This window comes from Arachis ipaensis, chromosome B08 (genome assembly GCF_000816755.2).
Source record: "Arachis ipaensis cultivar K30076 chromosome B08, Araip1.1, whole genome shotgun sequence".
Taxonomy (NCBI): Eukaryota; Viridiplantae; Streptophyta; class Magnoliopsida; order Fabales; family Fabaceae; genus Arachis; species Arachis ipaensis.
The window spans coordinates 52,292,687-52,299,479 of NC_029792.2; positions in this window are offsets into that span (position 1 = coordinate 52,292,687).

Sequence of the window (6,793 nt, forward strand, 5' to 3'; positions counted from 1 at the left end):
TTTGTTTGAGGAACCGTCCACATAAAGATTCCACTTTATGGGAGTTCCCGGATTATCAATGTATTCAGTAATAAATTCGACCAAATATTGTGATTTGATGGCTGTCTGAGTTTCATATTGGAGGATTCTTCCAGCTAACTCTGTCTTCTGTAGAATGCCTTTTATGGGTTGGTTGGTCCGAACCTTGATAGTGTGTGGTTGAAAGTATGGGCGGAGGCATCGAGAAGTTAGTACGAGGGTGTAGGCGAACTTTTCTATTTGGTTGAAAGTAGATGGGTTGTTGCCCACTTTTGTCCTCTCTGATTAGTGCTGAGGCTATTGCCCGATTTCCTACTGCAAGGTATAGTATGAGTGCTTCTCCCTCCCGTGGTCGAGTAAGAATGGGTGGTTACCTCAAGAAACTTTTGAAATCTTGGAAGGCTTGTTCGCACTCTACGGTCCATTCAAACCTCTGCCCCTTCCTTAATGTGGGATAAAAGGGAAGGGATCTTATGGCTGAACCGGCTAGGAACCGGGACAAGGCTGCCAGTTTTTCGTTGAGTTGTTGTACTTCTTTGACGCAGGTCAGAATTTTCATGTCAAGTATAGCTCAGCATTTATCTGGGTTCGCCTCAATTCCTCTTTGAGTGTGCATGAAGCCTAAGAATTTCCCAGCTTCTACCGCGAAGGTGCACTTTGCGGGGTTAAGTCGCATACCATGCTTTCTTATCTTATCGAACACTTTAGTGAGGTCGGATAATAATGATTCCTCACTTTGATAAGTAGCTCCTGCATTCTTGAGCCCGAATGGCATGACGATATAGCAGTAATTTGCTTTTGGAGTTAGGAACGAGCTCTTTTCTTGGTCGGGTGGATATATCGGAATTTGATTGTATCCTAAGTAAGCATCCATGAAGGAGAGGTAGTTGTATCTGGAAGATGCATCCATTAGATTGTCTATACTGGGAAGTGGGTAGAGATATTTTGGGCAGGCTTTGTTGAGGTCGGTGTAGTCAGTACACATCCGCCATTTCCCATTTGACTTTTTTACCAATACGACATTGACTAGCCATAGTGGGTATGTTACCTCCCTTATGAATCCTGCCTCTAGTAAGGCCTGTACCTGTTCTTCCACGACTTGGGATTTTTCTGGTCCGAGCTTCTTACGCTTCTGCTGTACTGGCCGTGATCCTGGGTATACTGCCAGTTTGTGGCACATTAGTTTGGGATCTATGCCCAACATGTATGCGGCCTTCCATGCAAAGAGGTCGGCATTATCCTTGAGGAACTGTATCAGATGCTCCTTTAAGTCTCCCTTTAAGGTTGCCCCGATATTTGTCGTCTTATCCCGTGCATCACCGATTTGGACCTCTTCAGTCTTACCTTCAGGCTGCGCACGAAGTTCTTCGCAAGCTCGAATTTCACTGAGTTCAATAGTGTTGAATTTCTCTCCTTTGGGGTTGCCTTTGATGTTCAGACTTTCATTGTAACAGCGTTGTGTAATTTTTTGGTCTCCTTTTATGGTAGTGATCCCTTGCGGAGTTGGGAACTTCATGCATAGGTGTGGAGTCGAGACTACTACGGTGAGTTAGTTCAGTGTTGTTCGACCTATTAGGGCATTGTAGGCTGAGCTCACGTCGACTATGATGTAGTCTATATTAAGTGTCCTTGATCGGGTTCCCTTTCCAAAGGTCGTGTGTAGTGAAATATATCCAAGTGGTTGTATTGGAGTGTCTCCTAGTCCGAACAAGCTGTTCAGATATGCTCTGAGCTCTTTGTCTTGTAGGCTGAGTTTGTCGAAGGTGGATTTGAACAAGATATCCGCGGAGCTTCCTTGGTCAACTAATGTTCTGTGGATATTAGAATTGGCCAATATGATGGTAATGACAATGGGATCATCATGTCCTGAGATGACTTCTGTTGCGTCTTTGATGAGCGGATAATTTATACGCTTTTTGACATTGTTTTTAGTATGTTTTTAGTAGGATCTAGTTACTTTTAGGGATGTTTTCATTAGTTTTTATGTTAAATTTACATTTCTGGACTCGTGTGTTTTTCTGTGATTTCAGGTATTTTCTGGCTGAAATTGAGGGACTTGAGCAGAAATCAGATTCAGAGGTTGAAGAAGGACTGCTGATGCTGTTGGATTCTGACCTCCCTTTCTGGAGCTATAGAACTCGAAATGGCGCACTTCCAATTGCGTTGGAAAGTAGACATCCAGGGCTTTCCAGAAAGGTATAATAGTCCATACTTTCGCCAAGAATAGATGACGTAAACTGGCGTTCAACGCCAGCTTTCTACCCAAATCTGGCGTCCAGCGCCAGAAAAGGATCCAAAACCAGAGTTGAACGCCAGAAATGGATCAAAACCTGGCGTTCAACTCCACAAATGGCCTCTGCACGTGGAAAGCTAAAGCTAAGCCCAAACACACCAAGTGGGCCCCGGAAGTGGATTTATGCATCAATTACTTACTCATGTAAACCCTAGTAGCTAGTTTATTATAAATAGGACCTTTTACTATTGTATTAGACATCTTTGGACGCCTGGTTCTTAGATCAGAGGGGTTGGCCATTCGGCCATGTCTGTACTTCACTTATGTATTTTCAACGGTAGAGTTTCTACACTCCATAGATTAAGATGTGGAGCTCTGCTGTTCCTCAAAGATTAAATCAATTTATATCTGCCTAACCGAGATTTGCAAGGTGACCATAGCTTGCTTCATACCAACAATCTCCGTGGGATTCGACCCTTACTCACGTAAGGTATTACTTGGACGACCTAGTGCACTTGCTGGTCAGTTACACGGAGTTGTGAACCATGGTACTGGCACCACGTTTTTGGAGCCATTTCCAGGGAAAGAAAGAGCGATGAATTTTACATAATTAAAGTGTAATCACGATTCCGCGTACCAAGTTTTTGGCGCCGTTGCCGGGGATTGTTTGAGTTTGGACAACTGACGGTTCATCTTGTTGCTCAGATTAGGTAATTTTCTTTTTATTTTATTTTCAACAAAATTTTTCAAAAATATTTCTAAAATTTTCTCATCTGTTTTCGAAAATAATATAAAAATATTTTCAAAAAATTTTATTCAAAATTTTTAAGAATGAATTCTAGTGTTTCATGAAGCATGTTGAAGCCTGGCTGGCTGTAAAGCCATGTCTAATTCCTTTGGGAATGAGTATGTCAGGCGTGTCATGTTTGAATTACATGCTGAAGCTTGGCTGACCATTGGCCATGTCTAGTGTTTTGGACCGGAGCTTTCATTGAAAGCTTGGCTGGCTAGTGAGCCATGTCTAATTCCTGGACTGAAGCTTTAGACTAAGAATGCAAGATTCTTGAAATTCATGTTAAAAATTTTGGAATCCTTATTTTTTCTTTTTCGTATAATTTTTGAAAAAAATCCAAAAAAATTAGAAAATCATAAAAATTAAAAATATTTTTTGTGTTTCTTGTTTGAGTCTTGAGTCATATCATAAGTTTGGTGTCACTTGCATATGCATCTTGCATTTTTCGAAAATTCATGCATTCATAGTGTTCATCATGATCTTCAAGTTGTTCTTGGTAAGTCCTCTTGTTTGATCTTGATGATTTCATGTTTTGTGTCTTTTCTTGTTTTTCATATGCATTCTTGAATTCTTAGTGTCTAAGCATTAAAGAATTCTAAGTTTGGTGTCTTGCATGTTTTCTTTGCATTAAAAATTTTTCAAAATTGTGTCTTTGATGTTCATCTTGACATTCATAGTGTTCTTGGTCATCATCTTGACATTCATAGCATTCTTGCATGCATTCATTATTTTAATCTAAAAATTTCATGCATTGCATAATTTTCATGTTTTTCTCTCTCTTCAAAAAAATTCAAAAATCAAAAAAATATCTTTCCCTTTTTCTCTCTCATCAAATTCGAAAATTTGAGTTGACTTTTTCAAAAATTTTTAAAATCAAGTTGTTTCTTATGAGTCAAATCAAATTTTCAATTTGAAAATCTTATCTTTTTCAAAATCTTTTTCAAAAATCAAATCTTTTTCAAAATTCTTAGTTATTTTCAAAAATTCTAAAAATATTTTTCAAAAATCTTTTTCTTATTTTTATACCAAATTTTCGAAAATAACAATAACAATTAATGTTTTGATTCAAAAATTTCAAGTTTGTTACTTGCTTGTTAAGAAAGATTCAAACCTTGAGTTCTAGAATCATATCTTGTGATTTCTTATGAATCAAGTCATTAATTGTGATTTTAAAAATCAAATCTTTTTCAAAACTAATTTCTAAAATATCTTCTTATCTTACCTTTTTCAAAAAGTTGGTTTCAAAATATCTTTTCTAACCTCCTAACTTCTTATCTTTTCAAAATTTGTTTCAACTAACTAACTAACTTTTTGTTTGTTTCTTAACTTTTTCAAAACTACCTAACTAACTCTCTCTCTCTCTAATTTTCTAAAATATCTTCCCTCTTTTTCAAAAATTTCTTTTTAATTAACTAATTATTTTTATCTTTGATTTCAAAATTTTTTGAAAAATTACTAACATTTTTCAAAAAGCATTTTCGAAAATCACTAACCCTTTTTCAAAAATTATTTTTGAAAATTATCCCTCTCCCATCTTATTCTATTTATTCATTCATCTACTAACATCTCATCTCACATCTCTGCCATCCTCACAATTATGTTTCTTTCCTTACATCATACTCTTTGTCTCCCTCTTTTCTTCCACTCACAAAGGGATCCCTATACTGTGGTATAAAGGATCCATATTATTATTATTATTTTTTCTGTGCCCTCTTCTTTGTCATATGAGCAGGAGCAAGGACAAGAACATTCTTGTTGAAGCAGATCCAGAACCTGAAAGGACTCTGAAGAGAAAATTAAGAGAAGCTAAAGTACAACAATCCAGAGATAACCTTTCAGAAATTTTCGAACAGGAAGAGGAGATGGCAGCCGAAAATAATAATAATGCAAGGAGAATACTTGGTGACTTTACTGCACCTAATTCCAATTTACATGGAAGAAGCATCTCCATTCTTGCCATTGGAGCAAACAACTTTGAGCTGAAACCTCAATTAGTTTCTCTGATGCAGCAGAACTGCAAGTTTCATGGACTTCCATCTGAAGATCCTTTTCAGTTCTTAACTGAATTCTTGCAGATATGTGATACTGTTAAGACTAATGGAGTAGATCCTGAAGTCTACAGGCTCATGCTTTTCCCCTTTGCTGTAAGAGATAGAGCTAGATTATGGTTGGATTCTCAACCCAAAGACAGCCTGAACTCTTGGGATAAGCTGGTCACGGCTTTCTTAGCCAAGTACTTTCCTCCTCAAAAGCTGAGCAAGCTTAGAGCTGATGTTCAAACCTTCAGACAGAAAGAAGGTGAATCCCTCTATGAAGCTTGGGAAATATACAAACAATTGACCAAAAAGTGTCCTTCTGACATGCTTTCAGAATGGACCATCCTGGATATATTCTATGATGGTTTATCTGAGCTATCAAAAATGTCACTGGACACTTCTGCAGTTGGATCCATTCACCTAAAGAAAACGCCTGCAGAAGCTCAAGAACTCATTGACATGGTTGCTAATAACCAGTTCATGTACACTTCTGAAAGGAATCCTGTGAGTAATGGGACGCCTATGAAGAAGGGAGTTCTTGAAGTTGATACTCTGAATGCCATATTGGCTCAGAATAAAATATTAACTCAGCAAGTCAATATGATCTCTCAGAGTCTGCATGGAATGCAAGCTGCATCCAATAGTACTCAAAAGGCTTCTTATGAAGAAGAAGCCTATGATCCTGAGAACCCTGCAATAGCAGAGGTGAATTACTTAGGTGAACCTCATGAAAACACCTATAACTCATCATGGAGAAATCATCCAAATTTCTTATGGAAGGATCAAAAGCCTCAACAAGGCTTTAATAATGGTGGAAGAAATAGGTTTAACAATAATAAACCTTTTCCATCATCCACTCAGCAACAGACAGAGAACTCTGAACAAAATGCTTCTAATTTAGCAAATCTAGTCTCTGATCTATCCAAGGCCACTGTGAGCTTCATGAATGAAACAAGGTCTTCCATTAGAATTTTGGAAGCACAAGTGGGCCAGCTGAGTAAAAGGATCACTGAAATCCCTCCCAGTACTCTCCCAAGCAATACGGAAGAGAACCCAAAAGGAGAGTGCAAGGCCATTGACATAAGAACCATGGCCGAACCTACAAGGGGAGTGGAGGACGTGAATCCTAAGGAGGAAGACCTCCTGGGACGTCCAATGATCAATAAGGAGCTTCCCTCTGAGGAACAAAAGGACTTTGAGGCTCATCTAGAGACCATAGAGATTCCATTGAACCTCCTTATGCCCTTCATGCGTTCTGATGAGTATTCCTCTTCTGAAGAGAATGAGGATGTTACTGAAGAGCAAACTGCCAAGTTTCTTGGTGCAATCATGACTCCAAAAATTCAAAACCAATTTCCCATCCAAACCCACCCATATGGCCGAAACCTTTTCCCTTCTCTCTTCCTTATATAAAGCCCTCCATTCTTCATCAAATTCACACAACACACCCCTCCACACCCTTCTTGGCCGAAACACTCCCCACTCTCCCTCTCTTCCATTTCTTCTTCTTCTTCTTCTTCTATTCTTCTTTTCTTGCTCGAGGGCAAGCAAAATTCTAAGTTTGGTGTGGTAAAAGCATAAGCTTTTTGTTTTTCCATTACCATTGATGGCACCTAAGACCGGAGAATCCTATAGAAAGGGGAAAGGGAAGACAAAAGCTTCCACATCCGAGTCATGGGAGATGGAAAGGTTCATCTCCAAAGCCCATCAAGA